We start from the raw sequence: 21,518 nt of genomic DNA, 5'->3' as shown, positions 1-21,518 counted from the left end.
TGGACCCCTGGGGGCCACCTGGACCAATTTGGGAATCAATGATTTAAACCATTCATTTTAACATTAACTGTTTAAAGTTTGTTACCGAATTTAATTCTGAAGGTAAACGAAATAAAATACCGGCTTCCGTAGCGCGAATTGTTGTCTCAACCTTTCATCCAGAGATCCTGGGTTCGAATCCCGATCAGGCATGACGTTTTTCATACGCTAAAAAAAATTACATTTCATATTCCTACTCACAAGTTTCGTGTTTCTGTACTGAATTTCATCCATAAAAAAGAAAAAAAAAATTATGGGGCGTTTTACCTTGTTTTATTACTACCGCGGTTTTTCCTTTTTTCAGATTTTATTGCTTTTAACTAATAAATGAAGGCATTTACAGAGAAACGATTTTCACTAGCATTTTCCTCCTATTTAAAAAAAAAAAATTATTCAATATGACAGAAATTTTAAACACACCATAAAGTAGTAATTTTATATATTTCTCAAATTAGAGAAGACGTATATAAAAACAAAAAATTGGAAAATTATAATTTTAAAGCAATTATAATTCTGAAACATTAATATTATCAAGTTTGCTGTATCACATTGAATAGAGATGTAAACAATAATAAAATTATTTCATGATACCATTTATTTGTATGACAGATGCACATTACAAAAGAACAAGAGTTAATAATATTTTAACCGGAACCGGACCACATTTTAATTTCAAGAAAATTAGAATACAGGATTATTGAAATGCAAGGTTCAACGAATAATATTCTTGGACGAAAAAGGAATAGTTTTTCACGTTATGAAATAGGTATCGTTGAAAAGGACAAACAGTAACCAATTGAATACATTGATTGTGATGTTTAAAGAAGCATCTGCAATACTATATAAGTATAAACATTATATAATATGAAGTAGCCTTTATCGGTATTTAGTTGGCCGGGTTATGGTAAAAGAAAAACTATCCGATTAAAGAAGCATTGAAAACGGAATCTTCTACTTATTTTAATAATAATAAATAAAAAGAAGAAGCTGCCGAAGGGTACAATAAAAGAACCGAGTGGGTTATCCATCAGATGATGGTATTGTATGACAGCTCCTTTTAAAGGCGGCCACTTTGTTAGCTGTATTATCATAAAATAACTATTACTGCTCTAGATATATTTTATTTTTCTACATCGTAGTCAGTCGATAACTTTTACTCTATTCTGACTGGTAAAGAGAAACAGTATGTGAGCACTGAGTGAAAAGAAAACAGAAAAAAGCCACTTGAGTTCTTACAGACGAAGACAGCCACTTTCAATCCAAATCTAACCCTTGCTTTGCCTATTCCTACCTCATACTGCTTTTGCTCTGTACTATAAACGTTCTCGGATCTATAATAAAGCTCTTCCCTTCCAATCATCAAAAGGAAAATAACAATAAAAAGAAATCTTCTACATTTATATATTGTATCTTTGTATGCTTGGTTAGTATAAACAAACATACAGATTGACAGGTGAATAAAAGTACACTAATATTATGCATATATATATATATATATATATATATATATGCATAATATTTTTTTTTTTTTCCATTGTTGCTACTAATTTACAGTTATTGTTTTAATGCTATTAATTTTCGTATTCTTACTTTGCATTTATTTATATTTGCTTATTTGTCAGCCTTTTATTTATCTTTCTGTTTAATTTTTCATTCGATCGTTTACCTACTTGTGTTCATATGTGCTTGAAGATATTCTGTTTGATAAAAATCATCGCGTGCATACTGTATGTGTTGGACACATGTGGTCCACAGATTGGACCACTTTCTATATATATGTATATAGAAAAGAGAGAGCGAGAATGAGAAATAGAGAGAGAGACTAACAAAGAGATAAGTGATTTCACACTTATACAGTATGTATAAACTGGATTAATATAGTAAGAGAAAAAATATCAAAGTTCCTTCAGTGAAAACCCAAAAAATATTTCGTTACATTACGAAAATTATTTAATTTGCTGATTTTATTTATTTGTTTTGTTAGATACAATTTTAACTATTATTATAGTTATATAACCGTATATAATATGGTTATAGTAACCACTAAAATTCAGTAAACATTCATTATATCATAAGCACAATCTTCAATGGGTTCTAGAACTTGTCCAATCTGTGGACCATATGTGTCCAACACACAGTATGCACGCGATGATTTTTATCAAACAGAATATCTTCATGTACATATGAACACAAGTAGGTAAACGATCGAATGAAAAATTAAAGAGAAAGATAAATAAAAGGCTGACAAAATAAGCAAATATAAATAAATGCAAAGTAAGAATACGAAAATTGATAACATTAAAATAATAACTGTAAATTAGTAGCAGCAATGTAAACAAAAAATAGTAACAAAAACAGATAAATGCAGAAGGTAAAAAAGTATGAAAAAACGTGAAAATAAAGTATCCTTAACGACCATTACTAAGGTCCAGCACATGAACTTTTTTCAGTCGCTTAATGTTATGACCGTTCAGTCGTTTAACAGGCTCAAACCAAAGGGATTTATACGCCTGTTTAGTCTAACAATGTATTTAGAACTGAAACGGTCAGTCTCATCCCGAACATACGGATCCCCAGATATACTCGTATTCATGTATTTCCAGAATTCCAGACCAAAGCGATCGGGTCAGTTTCATCAATATCTTGTTCTTTGACCTTTGGACCACTTTAATACTGCTGTCACTAGTCGTCCCCGAGAGTTGAATCTCATACGTCTATATCGGTTTCAAAAAGGTATAATAAATATAACTAAGATTTTAATCTGTTAAAATCTTAGAGCAATTACTTCAAGCAATTGTCCTTGAAGTAAAAATCCCTTAGCTTTAATTCTTTATGTAACGCCAATACAACATGGAAGTAAATACCACCTTAATAGTTATTTACAGGCGTAATTTTTTTATTTTATATATATATATATATATAGTACATAGATATTCTCCACTACAAAAAATTACGTTGCTTACTAATTTCATGATACAAATGGAGAACTGATAAGTCGATGTTTGGAAAGAAATAAAATAGAATTCAATCTTTTTTTATAAATTTCATCTGCGGAAGCCATAAAATACGATTCGCTTTTTTTAAACTATTGTTAGAATCGCACAATAATAGAATTAGTTGGATAAACTTAAGCTTAAAACTATTAGGTAGAGAGATGGTTCATATTAACCAAAACTTTTCTTTTTTTGTGAATTTCTTTATTTACTTACAATCAGCTTCTGCATTGAAGCTATAAGTAAGTCGTATAACTGACCATCACGTATAAGAGGACCATCCAATGATAATCCTCAAGTAATACAAAAACATTATAATAACATAACCAACAAACAAACAATCGTATAATATAAATAATATAACATTTAATAGTCCCTTTGAATGCCCATTCGAATATCCAGTCAACAATAGCATTAAAACAATTGCATACATAACAATTTTAAATAGAACAGTAAACGAAACAGTACTTTGAAACAGTAAAGAAACAATAAACGTGAGTACCAAACCGCCAAACCAGATAATCATAACAGGCAATCAACAAGATCAAGCACGTGAACCCTTTTTAGTTTCCTAACGTCCTCGCTGTCTAGCAGATTGATAGCGAGATGATTAATAATCATTAATCCAGCTTATTCAACCTGGAAATATACCTCGAACCTACACGTCTAACTTCCTCTCGAACGTATAGAATGCCTACTTAATCGTGGATCTCAGCATTCCTCGTGAACCACAGCGTGTGGGTAATATTCCGTAGATGTTTCTTCCGAAACCATTGAATGACCTCCACCTTGCTGTTTCTGGCCTTCCTCCAGAGTTCAATCCCGTACGGTTTGGCTGAAGTAGGCAGATCAGAAGTGTAGATCAGGAACATAACCTGCCCCAGAACTGAACCCTGCGGAACCCCCGCGTTGCTATCGAAAAACGCTGACATCTCTTGATTGTAATTAACGCACAAGAAGCGACCATCTAGATAGCTGCGTAGAATTAAAAAGTGCGGTTGTCGTAGGCACGATTTCAATTTAAAAAGAAGACCTGGTACCCAAACTTTGTCAAATGGCTCCTCTATGTCCAAAAAGGCAATGAGAGTCAGGGGCACATATTCGGAGCATCGTAAACGCACACCATCGAGTAACAAAGGAGCCGTTGGCGAATTTTTTTCAAAAATCTGGAATCTAGGGATAATAATAAGAAGGTGTTCGGGATAAACTAGATAGCAATCTGTTCCGTTGGGTTTGAAACACAAAAGAGAACTCCAGGGTTGGTGTAGTGTATGAGCTGTCAACAGTACGGTCACACTAAAATTAAATGCATGAAGCCGTATTGCTGTGTAAAGTGTGCAGGGGGACACAGGACCGCCGATTGCCAGAAGGTAGATAGGAGCACACCGGCGAATTTTTCTTTATGTCATGAGGATTATCCTGAAAATTTCAAAGGTTGTAGAGTCTTAAGGAGATCGTTGAAAGAAAAGAGAAGAGGATGCTCCTCCAAATTCCGGGGTTGTGAGAAGCAAATCGTACGACCTAGACCATGATTTACCGTCTTTAGGTCAACGAGCCAGTAGTAATGCGGATAATAGTAACTGTGACAATGGCAATATTCATTGGACTCCGCATACCAGTTCCTTCTCTGAGGTAGTAGCGGGACCGGTAATAAGGCTTCGGTTGAAGGATCATGTTAGTTTCTTCTTGTGATTACAGACAAAGCTTATTAGGAAGCTAGGTTCACTACAAGTAAAATATAGTCTTCAATTTTTAAGAAAAATTCTTGTATAAGCTACGATATGAGAAATATTAATAGTGTATATATAAGAGAAGTAAATAGTTTCATCGACACATTCTTATATTCTTTCTTAAGTTTTCTTTTTATCTACATTTATCAGGTTTTCACCAGTATTTATTTTGATACTATGGTTCAGCTATTGCGAAGATACATTTCATTAGATCTGTTTTTTCTTCTTAGTAGCATTATTACAATTTTATTTTATTAAATTTATTTTTTTATTTAACATTCATCGAAACTGTTGAAGTACAAATAAATTATTTTTGTTTGAACGAATGAAATATAAATTATCCAAACATACAGACTAACTTGAACAGACTAGGCTTCGTATTTTAAAATAAATATTTAATTTTTCGTTCAAGTAATAAATATGGAAATTGGCTACTATATTTGTTACTGAATATATTTATTATATTTAACATTCGTATAAATATGGATATAAACGTTAACACTCATTTGGTATTCATATATTTAAATCGATTAACTTTTTTTATAATCTCATGTTTAAAGAAACACACACTCACATGCGCGCGCTCGCGCGCGCATATATACACACACACACACACATACATTTATTTATTTATTTTTTATAAAAAAATCATAGTAAGTTGTTAAGTAACACTTAAAAAATAAATATAATGAGAAATTTTTAATTATTGTGACATTTTTAAAAATTTAACCTCCCAATAAATTTCATTAAAAAAATATATATATTATTTAAAAGTGCATTCTATTTGGAAATTTTTCATTATTTAAGTTTAAGTTTATGCCAGATATTGATGCCATTTTTCCAGATTTATCACTTGTAGTAGGAATAGTGTCAATTTATTTTATATTAAATATTTCATTAGAAACATATATTTAAAAAAAACGAAAAATTAAGATAAAATTTAGGATTCCATTTCACATGTAGGCGCACAGATATTAGTCTGATTTATTAATATTTTTTTTTTAAAATTAATAAAATTTTGAAGGGATATATCCGTGTTTCAATTAGTTAATAAGTAGTGAAAAACTTATCCGATGGTCATAAAATAAACTAAATATCATCTAATTAAAGTTCTCATTAATCAGAAAGCGAGTCAAACCCAAACAAAACTTTATTTATAGCTGCAGAGGCGTGCCACAGGAACGGGCTTCCGGGCGGGCAGCGTCCAGGAATGAGACTAGTAGGTGTCCAAAATTGATTACCTCTTGTGTAAAAATATTTTTTTTTTGAATGATGAAAATTGATATAACGAAATTTAATTAAAATTTAACTCTAGAGATTGATACTAACGAATCAGAATTTTCCGCTAGTGATCAATAAAATAAAAAATCTGATGTCAACAACACATGATATCCTTGTACGCATATTAAATTACATTTGCACATTTTTTTAAAATGAAAAGTTCATAAAATTATATTTCATTAAAAACTTCTAATATTTTTTTATTTTTTTTTATTATTGAATAATTATTTATTGTAAATCTTTTTTACAATAAGAGGTTAATAATTGTTAATAAATTAATGTATTCAAATAAAAAGAAAGGAGATGAAATCTAATTTGAACTGATGTGCCTTCCCCTAAATCCAAATACTACAATAATTAAAATTTTATTTGGCTTTATTTCTGGAACAAAGGAAAATAAGTACTACTTACGATACATTGTTGAAAAGTTCTCAATGAGGACTTATTACAACTGTTAAGAAAAAGTACAAAATCCAAATTCTTTTGGATTTTGGGCTTTTTTGGACACTTTTGATTCAGTCGATTGCAATCAAAAGGGGAGATGCACAACAAGATGGTACAACAGTTCTAAATCCAAAATCTCAACATATCCGAACTAATCGTTTTTGAATTATGCGATATGCATACGTACGTTCAGACGTCACACCAAAACTAGTTAAAATGGATTCAGGGATGGTCAAAATGGATATTTCCGTTGAAATCTGGAAACTGAGATTTTTCGCGATCATAATACTTCCTTTACTTCGTACAAGGAAGTAAAAATATATTATTAGTATACATTTTATATATATATATATCTACAGAGTTATCATAAAAGAATGGTGCGGTTTTGAACATGGTTTAAATTAAAACAGAATTATTTACAGTTTATATTTTTTTATTTTTCAAATTTGTCTCAAACTTTTTTTACATAATTAATAAATTTCAATATGCGCCCCCGTAGTCGCTCGACAAATGTCCAAACGATACTTAACTTCTCTCCAAACATTAGTTAACATTTCTTCGTTAATGGTTGTCATTACTTCATTAATCCTGTTTTTTAAGTGGTTTAGGTCGCGAATTTTTTGTGTATAAACAACGCTTTTGATGTACCCCCACAAAAAAAATTCGCGAGGTGTCAGGTCTGGTCTCCTTGGAGGCCAAAGTATGGGTCCTTGCCGGCCTATCCATCAATCTCCAAATTTTTCGTTCAAAGCGTCCGTGACCAACGCATTGAAGTACGGGGGAGCACCATCTTGTTGGAAATGAAGTTTATGAATGTTTTCGACTTCATCCAGCTGAGGAAAGCAATAATCGGTTAACACGTCAAGATACACAACTTCATTAATTGTTTTTTCAGCAAAGAAGAAAGGCCCTATTATACGATTTTTCATCACACCACACCAAACATTAACTTTAAGCAAATCGCGTTGTTTCTCAATAATTGCGTGTGGGTTTTCAGAGCCCCGTATTCGTGAATCGTGTCTGTTAACACATCAATTCACATGGAATGTAGCTTGGTCTTTAAAATTATATCATCTAAAAACGATTTGTTTTCACTTATTCTGTCCGACATTTCAACAGCGAAATTGTAACGTTTTACACCATCATCAGGTTTCAATTCCTGCAGTATCTGGATTTTATAAGCGTGTAATTTAAGTTTTTTATGTAAAACTTTGTGACTTGTTGATTTTGGAATACCTAATTTGACGCTTCGACGGAGGATTGACTTCCCAGGACTTCTAATTGCCGATTGTCTAATTAGTTCAACCGTTTCGTCTGGTACACTTGGTCTGTCGGTTGATTTCTGTTTCTTAACCGATCCGGTTTCTTCGAATCATTTGAACCAACGTGTTATGTTATTTTTGTGTGGTGGATCTCTTCCGAATTCACGTCGAAACGCACGTTGAACTAAAATTACGGATTTTAATTCAGCCATCAATAAAACACACTTTGCTTTGTCTTTATCCGAGAACATAGCATCTCACTAAACTCACCGCAACAACAATACAAGAACTGACGTTGTGGTTACAACTGTTTATAAACAAACATTTGTGTTGGAGGCTTTCAATGATACCAATATAACATCTACAAATTTCCCTACAATCTTCCTATGAATAAAGAAACTGCACCATTCTTTTATGATAACCCTGTTTATCGATATACGAGTATAACTAGTATACACCTGACCACCACGAAACATATACTAACGAATCGGGATTTTCCGCTAGTGATCGGTACATTCCGGTACTAAGCTAAGGGTAACGAACACACAGACACACACACACACACACACACACACACACACACACACACACACACACACACACACACAAACATATGCGCCCTTTAGTCCTTTAGTAGGGTAGGATATGTAAAATAAATACGTGAATGTTTTATTCAGATTGTACATAAATATTACATTAGATAGATAACGTTATGAAAGATAAGTGATCTACCATCGATTAGACAAAAATGAAAGAACCATAGAATACCTGATCAGAAGAGAATACATGATCACAAAAAAAATTTTTTAAATTTCTATAAATACATAAAAGTAATAAGATGAAATAATAATTACGAAAAAATGAAGAATATAAAATAGCAACTTCGAAGATAATTAATGAAAAATATTTTATTTATATATGATATTTAAAACCACTTTAAATCGGTACGCAAAAATTGAGATAGATTTAATTTTTTTTTTTATGTTATTAATAAGTATATTTTAAGTTTTAGCCACTATGGACTACGTTATTTCAATTTTTTTTTTGTTAATAATATTAATTTTCTACCGCAACGTTTAATTTCCAATTTACCGGAATAATAAGTAAATTTAAATTTAAAAAAATGACTGGAAGAAATGTAATAATATTAATTAATAATAAAAACTTATTAATAATATATTTTATTTGTTATATTTGTTTATAGGTCGATTTTACAAAAGATATATGTTCGTTACAAAGTAATTAAGGTAGAATAGAAGGCAGCTGTTTTTTTTTTTATTTATTTATTTTTTTTTTTTTTTTTTGTTAAGGGTAAGATAATCATCCGGTCATGGTGTGCTCATATCTAAAAGTTAAGGTACTGTACAACAATAATTAATTACTCTGACAAAACCGTGATCTAAGGATCGACCAATTAACTGCTCTCACAATCACATTCATACCTCTTTATTCCCAACTACAATCACGTTTACACCTTATATTAAATATCTTTTAAAGCCGATGTAATATCAAAAATTATCGTAAAAATCTTGAAAGAAAAAAATCTCTTCTTTGAATAACATTTTTCAATCAATGTGTTAAAGAAATTTTAAAAACTATCTTTTTCATAGCAATCAAAATATAAGATTGTTAAAAGAAAAAGATTAGATTAGTGATTAGAAATACTTATAAAATAATTAAACGAACTAGTAACAAAATTTTTCATTCAACCGTGAAGTTCTTCTTTACAGAAAAAAAGAATTACATCAATACACTAATTTATATTATTTTATATATGGAAATTTGTATATAAAGTACCATAATCAATCAGTTTTAGTTGATGTAACATGAGAAACCAATCGCTCTCAAAAACTGCATAGCTATTTCTAAAAATAACAGAAATAGTCTCTGTGGTACACATACCCGATACGTAAGAAATTATCTGGTTTCCAGGTTGCCTTTTTCACAGATCCAAATACAGAGTTATCATAAAAGAAATGTGCGGTTTCAGTAATTCATAGGAAGATTGTAGGGAAATTTCTAGATGTTATATTGGTATCCCTGAAAGCCTCCAACCCAAAAGTTTGTTTATCAACAGTTGTAACAACAACGTCAGTTCTTGTATTGTTGTTGCGATGAGGTTAGTGAGTTACTATGTTCTCGGATAAAGACAAAGCAAAGTGTGTTTTATTGATGGCTAAATTAAAATCCGTAATTTTAGTTCAACGTGCGTTTCGACATGAATTCGAAAGAGATCCGCCACACAAAAATAACATAACACGTTGGTTCAAACTATTCGAAGAAATTGGATCGGTTAAGAAACAGAAATCAACCGGCAGACCAAGTGTACCAGACGAAACGGTTGAACTAATTAGACGATCGGCAATTAGAAGTCATGGGAAGTCCATCCCCGGTCGAAGCGTCGAATTAGGTATTCCAAAATCAACAGTTCACAAAGTTTTACATAAAAAACTTAAATTACACGCTTATAAAATCCAGATACTGCAGGAATTGAAACCCGATGATGATGTAAAACGTTACAATTTCGCTGTTGAAATGTCGGATAGAATAAGTGAAAACGAATGGTTTTTAGATGATATAATTTTAAAGACCAAGCTACATTCCATGTGAATTGTGTTAACAGACACAATTCACGAATACGGGACTCTGAAAACCCACACGCAATTATTAAGAAACAACGCGATTTGCCTAAAGTTAATGTTTGGTGTGGTGTGATGAAAAATCGTGTAATTTCTTCTTTGCTGAAAAAACAATTAATGAAGTTGTGTATCCTGACGTGTTAACCGATTATTGCTTTCCTCAGCCGGATGAACTCGAAAACATTCATCAACTTCAGTTCCAACAAGATGGTGCTCCCCCGCACTTCAATGCGTTGGTCACGGACGCTTTGAACGAAAAATTTGGAGATCGATGGATAGGCCGGCAAGGATCCATACTTTGGCCTCCAAGGAGACCAGACTTGACACCTCGCGAATTTTTCTTGTGGGGGTACATCAAAAGCGTTGTTTATACACAAAAAATTCGCGATCTAAACCACTTAAAAAACTGGATTAATGAAGCAATGACAACCATTAACGAAGTAATGTCAACTAATGTTTGGAGAGAAGTTGAGTATCGTTTGGACATTTGTCGAGCGACGACAAATTTGAAAAATAAAAAACATAAACAGTAAGTAATTCTGTTTTAATTTAAACCATGTTCAAAACCGCACCATTCTTTTATGATAACTCTGTATATAGATTCACCAGATCAAACCCTATTGAGTCTAAATTGATCAGTAATGATGTTTTGCAGGTTAACACAAAGCCCAGGCCACCTAAATCTAAATAAAAATTCGATCCTTCATGTGATATATTCAATCCTTTCACCCCAGAAACTGAGTATATTTTGAACATTATTATCTTCAAAGAATTCAACTCAAGTATTTACATATAAATATATCCAAAAAAAAAAAACAACTTGAACAAATATGGTAAACAATAAATTCAATATATTTTCCTATCGACAACAGTAAATTATACCACATTTTAAAATGAGGACCTAAATTTTACATTTATATTTTTATCAAAAGATGAAATATCAAGTTGAATTAAAAACAAAAATTAGTTAACAATAATATTATTCTCACGTCAATGTGAGAATAGCCATCACTAATGAATTAAAATAGTCACAAGAACGCTAAAACATTTATAAGTTTTGAAAAAGTTATACTTATTAAATGTCTTTCGGTTTGTTGCTTAAATAGCTTTCATCTCCAATCACCATGAATCTAAATACAATAAATACTATTATGTTTCATTAAATTTAAAAAAAATTACAGGTTATAATAGTATCTATGGAGGATGCAAACAAGATGTCTCGGTTCGAAAAATCGTATAATCATCCAAAATATAATTATAAAATTCGAAGTCTTAAAAGGGTTAATCTATTATAATAATAAAAATTAGTTATTATCTTGTTCAGATGTTACGTAGGCAAAATACTTAGTTAAAGGGAAGTACAAATTGGAGTTAATTCTTAAGAATGTAGTCCTAATAGAGATGTTCTGAAACAATTGGTTGTAGAACTGCTGGGAAAACTTTAGTCGGTCGAGTCTAATTAGATACCGGAAATTATGGTCGAAATGAGTGTGAGCGCGTGAACATCATCACTACACTGTAACATTTATCAAGTGACTTGTATCATTATTTTGATGCGGTTTGTTAAAGCTTCAAATCAAGCCGCAGCTATGGATGTTGACAGAGTGATTTGTTCTTCACAATAGATATTTAAGATTTTTTTTTTTATCTTACAAATAAGTCAAGATATATTCATAGAGAATGAAAATTACGTATACTATTTCTCTATGAACTTTTTTTACTATATCCGATAATTATTTTTTTCTTTTTCTTGATTAAAAAAAAAAAAACTTTTAGAAATTAGGCGATTTTATTGAAGCCTTATTTAAAATCACTAGAAAATATTATACTATTTGTTATCTATGAAGAGCTTAAAAATTTAAATGAAGAAAGTTATGTACAATTTCAATGAAATTTAAAGTTATTATCTAACGAAATTTCTCATTATTTAATTTATTTATTTTCTTATAAAAATAAAAACAATCTTCTTTATATAAGTAAACAAGATAACTAGGTACTGATTTATAAATTGTCGTATTAAACGAGTAAAAATATAGAATTTATTCAAAATATTTTAAATTCTGTAATTTGAACTATTTGTTCATAAACTTGATTTTATTAAATATAATAAACATAATTTTTTTTAAATTTAAGATAGTCAAGGTCGAACTACGTACTCAGAGGTTCTGGTTGCTGAGTTCTTCCACGGCCTTTCATGGCATCCGGATGAACATCTTCGAGAAACCTTTTATCTCAAACAATAGAAGAAACCATCATCCTAACTCAGCGAAGGATTGGGCACACAAAGCAAATCCACGCATATTTATTTGGCCCTCCTCGGCAAAACTGTGAGGCGTGCTATGTAAAATGGTCCGTAAACTACTTATTCATAGACTGCCCAATGTTCGGGTGTGTTTGACGACAATTAAACTGGGTTCAGACGTAAAGGGTTTACTCAACCGGGAAAAATATATCCAAAAGACTGTTGTCTTGTGACTGTTTCACTGTAATATTGGGATGAAGAACTTAATTTAGCGGTTTTGCTTACGTGAATTCCCTTACGGAATACTGTGTGCACAGTGAAAATAGACTAGTGGTGATATTCCAGTATTTAATACCCAATTGTTATTCATTTTCCAGTTTGTTATCCAATGTTTGGCGTTTATTATCTAATTATTTTTTGATCATTTAGTTTTATTTAATTCGCTAATGACTTTTATCGTTGATACGACTATAAACGAAGTGGAAAAAAGTTTATTATCTACCTCTATGTTATAGAATAAAACTTTTGTCTTACTAAATGACATCTTATTCAAAAATAATTAAAAAAATAAGTAGATGTAATAAAAATTTTCAAACAAAAAAAATTACAATTTCTATTTTTTGTGAGTTAACGGGTTATACGTAATCACATGAAAAGATATAATATGTATTACTTTATACTTAACATCCAACTTCAGTTTATTTGCATCAATTTACAAATTTGTCAACAAAATCGTACTTTATAAAATTTAATTTAAAAAAATTATAATAATATGCGAAATATATTACGATTCTTGGGCTGCTAACATAAATTAACTATATTTAAGAGTTAACATTACAATAAAGTTAAAAAGCTAAGAGTCTATAAAAAAAAACAAATTTTTTTATCGAAACAAAAGTAAATATTCTTTAAACAGAAAAAATATTATTTAATTAATTATATAAAAAAAAAAATTGTAGTGATATGTTTTATTTTTATTAGTATATTTCGTTGTTTTTTTTTCTTTATGATTTTATATCAGTCATTAAGAAAAATTTCTGAAAATTTAAAACAGCTTTCTCTAAATAACATCGATTTAAAAAAAAAAATTTATAATCTAGACGTTTGGTATTACCAGACAGTTTATACTTATAAAAACTAATATTTGAGCAATTGTGTAACTGTCCACTTTATTAAATAATTGGAGGATAGTATCTCATTTTCAAATGAAATAAGGTTAAATGAAGTATAGCAAAAATGTATATATGTAATTTAATAGGCGTACAAGGAATTCATGTCATGTCTACATCAGATTTTTTTTCCTAGTTAAAATGTATCTAGGGAACTACTTAGCCCCTTTATATAAAAATAGAGTATCCACTTACCAACAGTTGTGAATATTGACTATCCAAGCGCTTTTGGATTATCCCTCCACCATCAGGGATTACTGAATAATTATGAATTTCATAGTTATGCATATAAATTTTTATAAATGGGAATTAAAATGAAAATAAAATTTAGAATTATATTATGTTCATAACACATGATTGCCAATAGTTAAAATAAGTCAATGTTAAAAGAAAAACGTCTAGTCAGTAAAGTCCGTTATCTTAAAGTCCCTTTATCTCAAATTTTATAATTATGAAGTAATTTAATTTCTGGAAATTTACATTATTTTGTGATCAAAACGGATACTTTTAAATAAATAAACGGTTGAGAAAGTTAAACTTAAAAATATAATCCTGCAGAGACCTCTATATTGTAAAAATGCCTTTAATAGTATAAGTAGTTTTTTAATTTTTCAACTAGAATTATTCTAGAAAATAATGTTACATATAATATAGAGTAAAGGTACACTTACTAAACGGTTAACATTTTTTTCACGTTATTAATACTTAGTATCATTTATTTAATGTTATTTATGTTGTTTCCAATTAATTGTATCAACTAGGATAATGTCAAAAAATTTCACCGAATCTATTTTAATAAGGTAGATAGTTCAAGGTTACAGAAAAAATCTATATTATAGAAAAACTGTTTAAAACTTAATGAAACTATATCTTTTTTTAAAATTATTATTTAAAAACTAAATTTAATTGTAATTACGACTGTGTTTATTGAATAATAAAGATTTAAATTGTTATTTCCTTTACTAAAACTACGGTATCTTCAAGGATAGAAATGAGTCAATAAATTGTTGTAAATCATGTACAAAGGCGGTAAACAAAAATGTGGCTGATATTAAACCTGTATCACTGTAGATAGAACCCTGACTTGGATGAGTGTTTATCCATCCGTAATTAATTAATACTTTCTAGTTCATGAATACATAGGTAAAAATGTATCAATCCGAAGGTAAAATCTGATGTATTGCATGAAATTAACTTCTTTAAATGAAATTCATGATCAGTACATCCAAAAGTCCCTGCAAAATCACACAGAAAATCGAGTGCAATATGTCACAATATTTCGTCATTACATGAGGTTGGTTATCCTTCAATCTTCTTTATTTGAAAATAATATTAATTCTCTTCTATGGTTGTGACCCATAAGTTAAAGTATCAGGGATATAATAACACTAGACAATGTTGATTTCTCCGACGGTAATGATGTTTGTTATATAATTGTGATGAACAAAGTAAAGATATGAGTGATGACAATTGGAAAACCCTACATTGTAAAATATTTGTTGGAAGATAAACACGTGGCGCAAGCAATCTTGATGCTTGGTGCCACGGCAGCGATAACCGCAGTTCGAATCATTCTACTATCCTTTTAGCATAATATTTGTTTCATTACCTAACACCGAACGGGCCTTCGTAAGATATATTGTGGTGGTAGTATTAGATTGGAAAACACCATTTTTTGAAATCACCGCAATGAATTGCTAGTATTTTGAACATTATTACGTATTTAATTTTTTTTCAAGTAGTATATTTAAAATCGGCCCCTTAAGTGAAATCATAAATAAATCGTTTGATAATAAGCACATGGTAGAGAGTTCTTAAGAAACTCCCGTAATACGTCAATCAATAACAAATGTTATCAGTAAGCAATAATTGTAATTTCATTAGTAAAAGAATATATCTTCCTTCACTTCACAGTCCGTAAAACCAAATAATTAACAAATAAAAACCAATAAAAAGATAATAATCAATTAAAAAACAACACAAATAATCAAGCGATAGCTAGTCGAATAAAGAACTTGTAGGTATAAATAAAAAATGAAAGACGTATACAAAAACAATAATACTAGAATCGGCGATAGTAACTGCAAATTGTCATTCAGTAGCCCCTAAGTAAAGCACATGGAGACGTTTCAACCTTCGGACATCCCTACTGTAATCAAGAAGATTATTCGCTAAGTGGTTGACGTGATTTTCTAAACGTTATTAGTATTTAACAATGTGCTGTCTCACAACCTCACGAACCGCTGGAAGCTCCAAATATTGGTGAATCTCATCATTCCGTGTAAACTATGACGCCTTGAAATTGTTCACGTTACCTCGTTTGGAAAGCGTTGTATGATATCTACGTACTTGCTGTACCACACTACTCCACACCATAAGTCCAGATTGGTCGTAGGATATATTTGTTAACCTACGACCCAATAGCAGTTCCTACCTAATATTTCGCGTTGACTTGTTTTCTTTTCACTTCACGTGACACTTCCAGGTCAATTTTAATTTAATTTGATTTAATTATTTATATATATATATATGCTAATAAGAACTAAAATAAAATAAAATAAACTAAGAAATAAAATATAAAAATTAATTTAAAGTAATGAAAAAAAGAGTAATGAAAAGTTAAAAAATATATAAAAAATCATATTTTTAGCGATAAAAGGTGTTTTTTTGAGATTTAAAAAAAATTTGTGAACGTTATTATCTCTAATGGTAGATTACGTTTTATAATATTATTTTTTAAGCGATAAAAAACACATTTGACTACAATTTTCAGTTAGTTTAAACACCCTTCAAGATTTTGTAGCTTACTCCTTAATATCATACTGTTTTCTTTTTTCAAAAATGAAATAGATTAAATAATTTTTTAAATGCAATCCAATGTATCATGAAAAATATATATTATACGAAAAAAAAAAAATAATAATTATGGAAGTTTGTAGTATAGCGATATAAAAATTCACTTATAACTTAATCGCATAGATGAAGTAAAGGCGACTGTACCACTCTTTATTAGACTACTCTCTCTAATAAATCGTAAACAGAATCAGTATTGCACTCTTTCATCATACAAAATAAACTGTTACCTTTGTCACGCAGTAGTATTATACGAATAAGTTAAAATAAATTACCGTTTATCAAAATAAAATATCTATAAATTAAATGATAATGGCTACTGTCTAAATTAAATTATATTAAATAATAATAATAATAATATAAAACTGTTACGTAATTATAAATTGACGTTATATATTACGTTGAAAAGATTGTATGCTTAAGGCCTGTAGTTGATAATTTATTATAGATCTCTTTAATAGTGTCCACAGTTTGTTTAAATAATTGTTTAAAACTGAATAGCCACGCGCGCAACGTCATCATCGTTTTATTCTGTTAAATAACATGAGAGTTCAATCCTCACTCACTCGTTCTAGACTCGTAGTTTCGAACGTTACTATTATAATACGGTTTGGCGTCACTCAGTCAAGTTAGTTAGGAAGCAGACGCAGACTGCATTGTGTTACTCGAATGATATGGCTGAATTCGTATACAGATTCATTAATTAGAACACACACGAGTATATATACAAACACACATCTTTATATACAAAACATAATATACTAGTAAAACGAAGCTAACTGGCATTCCGCTAACATTCTATTCAGGTTTCTGATTGTACATTTATTCAGTTAAAATGAATTGCATTATTGCACCTGGGAGGTAAGAATAATAATTTAATTTATCAAACAATATTATTAAAAGATCTTTAGAAATGTTACTTTAATGGGAAAGAATATCTTCATCAACTCATATTTCGCTTCTACTCAACATTTTATAAGAAAGGCGTGGAAATCAACAATAAATAATTCATTTACACTACGGTACTCTTTGCAGTATAATTATTCAACAGCAAATTTATGAAATAAACTTATTTTTAAACAGTAGAAGAAAGAAAACAATGCCAAAAACTGTAAAAAAAAATTACCAAATTCAACTTGCTTTATGTATTTCAAAAGTTGCTTTTAAGATACAGTAAGTTAAGGTATGGATTTCTGGGTGTTATATTAGATGAAAAGTTCTCATAGGATGATCGAATTGATTTCATAAGTAACAAAATCAAGCCTACATACAGAGTGTTCCACGAAGAAACGGCGAAACTTTCAGGGAGTTCTACTGGTTAAAAATAATAAAAAAGTTCATATAAACACAGGTCTTTCTTTCTTTTTTCTGTTTAGCCTCCGGTAACTACCGTTCAGATAATACTTCAGAGGATGAATGAGGATGATATGTATCAGTGTAAATGAAGTGTAGTCTTGTACATTATCAGTTCGACCACATTCCTGAGATGTGTGGTTAATTGACACCCACATACCAAAGAACACCGCTATCCACGATGTAGTATTCAAATTCGTGTAAAAATAACTTGGCTTTACAAGGACGCTTGAACGCTGGAACTCTCGACTTCCAAATCAGCTGATTTGGGAAGACGCGTTCATCACTAGACCAACTCGGTGGGTGATAAACACAGGTCTGGAAACGCTTTATTTTCGTGTTACGGCTAACAAAAATTTCACCCAAATTTTAACTCTTCTAATAAAAATAAGTCCTACGTAATTTTTGGGATTCAAATTATGGAGTAAAGTTGGTGATTTCTTAAGTAATTTGAGCTGGGAAATAGGATAATACAGATCCCAGAACTGTAATTTCAACAGTTTTTAAGATATTTCAGGTAAAACACAAACTTCGGTGTCGAAAAATAAGGTTTTTTTAGGTTTGTAGTACAATAGCTTTGTTGTAAAAACCTAGAACTAGAATTTCCATCGTTGATGTTCGACTAGCCGAATGAAATTACTGAATAACGGTAATCAGGCAATCTAGGGTTTCGTAGCATTGCAGCTATAATGACTCTGTTTTCAAGTGTATATCCGTTACTTTGTTTACCAGGAAGCTCCTTGTTCAACACTGAACTAGTTATTTTGAATTAGTAATTTTCCCCAAGACTTTAATGACACTGTGATATACCAATGAATATTAAGCTAATGTCCAAAATTAATTCCATTTTAGTAGAATGTGTTAATCACCAAGAAACACTGTTCATTCGTTTTACAGTACAACATAACAAATGTTGTAAAAATAAAATTCTATTGTTACAGAGCGACTGAATATTACCGAACATAAAATAATTTTTTCTATTGCTGTATTATAATGTTTGAATTACGTGGCTGAAACCTATATCATAAACAGATTTTCATTATGATACAGGTGTTCAATCAATCAAAATCCTACTCTTTTCAACCACCGATCAATCAAAAACTGGTATTTTTTAATGTATCAGCTGTATTTTTACTTTGATTTTAATCCGATTTAATAGTTAGAAAGCAGAGGTTAATTTAAAACAACAGCAATAGTTAACTAAGTTTCTATATTAAACTGTTTATGCTATTGTTAATTATGTAGGATTCTAAAGAAGAAAGTTTTTTAACACTGATCGATATTAAATAAAAGGCAGAAATTTTGACTAATAATAACCTATTGCCACAGAAATACATGATTTAGAAAAAAATTTAAATAATATTTTCTTTTTGAAAAAATAAAATATTATTCCGTAAACATTGGATTCTATCAATGCTTTAAATCAGTAATCCTAACATTTTCTCAGCCATAGAAGAAATACGGTGTGCAACTCTATATAATGGCCATTAATACACTCCTGTGAAATTTACGGCACTCGCCAAGGCTTGTATCGTAACTTACTTCACACTCCTACATCATTAATGGCTTTTATTATAGGCTCGTTGCATAATTTGCTATTATAATCCCCATTTTTAATTGTTCACCCATTTCTAAAATGTTTAAGATTGTAATACTAATTTCAAAACATTCTTTTAGTTTTATTTATTCTTATATATGGTAACTGAATGCTTTTCGATTTAGAGCATTTTTAAACGAAAGATATGTCATTTTTTTATTTTTAGTAAATTTTTCATTTTACTGGCCAAAATAATTAATTTTTACAACCACTACTGGTTTGTTATTTTTTATTTCCGTAAAGGCCGGGTGCAATTTTAATTTTATACGTTACTACAAAAATATTGTTTTGACACAATTTCCCGTTTTTAGAACTTGTTTAAAATCATACAGTATATTTTTCTAGGTCAGGACTGTTCGGTTTATTTTACGGACGATGGTATCATTTTAGTTGTACGTTCATATAAACTCAATAAAAAGTATATTCTGTAAATTTCAGTACATAATTTTTTTAAATTCTTAGAGCGACGATCCTGAAACAATTCCGTTAATTAATGTCCTAACGACGAAATGATTTTGTAACCTAGATAATGCAACCTAGTTTAAAATAACTAGATCTAGTTTTTTAAGAATCTGAGAAATTTTTTTTCATTTCTATTATAAAAATAAACAATAAAATTAATCTAAATAATAAAATTACTCTATGGGCAATTATATTAAAATCACTGAATACAATAGTCAATCATCAATTAACGTGTCTGATGTCGAATGCAATTCACCAATTTATTTCACTAAGAAACTTTTACCTAACCTTTCTAAATCAACAGTATTTTTTTTAGTAACTGTCAAACGATATACTCGCCAACTAACGGAAATCCCGAAATAATTAACCAAATAGACAAAAATCTCTCAGAAAACTTTAAGTTTATTGCAGCTATGAAACATTCAACAAATCTTTAATGGATTATTCATTAAATAATAAGTATAAGTAAATTTGTTAAAATTGAAAAGTGGTCTTGAGATCAAAGCTTTTCAATGGCAAAATAAACAAAATGAGAAGATATATTTTTTAAATATAAAATAATAGTTCTATAAATTGTTAGGAAAATCCAAAATTTATAGACACGCAGAACATTCAAAAGTTGAACTTTCTTAGAAATTATGAATTAAAAACATTAAGCAATAAGTAGTTTCGTATATTCTGATTTTCCTTGGTTAATCAATTTTATCAATCTCTATTGAAAAAAAACTAACTTTTCAAGTATTTGAAAGCAATATAGAATTTCAAGAAAATATACATGAATATCTACAAGGATAAAAAATAGATCCGTTCCTTTCAAATCATAATTAAATTATAATTATTGTTAATAGTTATTATATGCATCTATTATTTTTATAGCTCCTGTTTTCTTAATTATATTCCTAAACGTTGATTTTACGAATTCCTATCAACATTTTATTGGATTTAATAAGATATATTGATATAACATCCTAATTTCGCTCAAAACTACCAGGTTCGTAGAAATTATACATCATTTAAATGATTACTGGATAAAAGAAGATAATTATTATTCAAGAATTCAACCGGTTTGTTTGTTTGGCCGTGACATCACGTAATCAGGACCTTATTGATAAAAACATTAGTCTTTAAAAAAAAAAGAGTGGTTACACCAGTATTGCGTGCTGTAAATAAATATGATAACCCTAATTAAATAATTTTTTATACTGCTCGTAATCAATTAGAAAATATTTGATATACTATAATTAAGGTAATAAATTGGGATTATTAATTTGTTAAATTCCAACGCCGGATTAAACTTTAAACATGTGATTAGGTTATATTTTTTTGCATTCATAGGAGACTTTCGTTTCTTTTTTTTTTTCTTAATCATATGTGAAGTTTCGTGTAAGAGGCGTAACAGGAATAACAACAATAGCTCTAGATGATTCGGCTCGTCCTTGGTATTCATAAGTCGG

Source organism: Lycorma delicatula, chromosome 7, assembly GCF_047948215.1.
Source record: "Lycorma delicatula isolate Av1 chromosome 7, ASM4794821v1, whole genome shotgun sequence".
NCBI classification, from domain to species: Eukaryota; Metazoa; Arthropoda; class Insecta; order Hemiptera; family Fulgoridae; genus Lycorma; species Lycorma delicatula.
The sequence above is the reverse complement of the archived record's forward strand: the minus strand, read 5'-3'. Positions refer to the sequence as shown.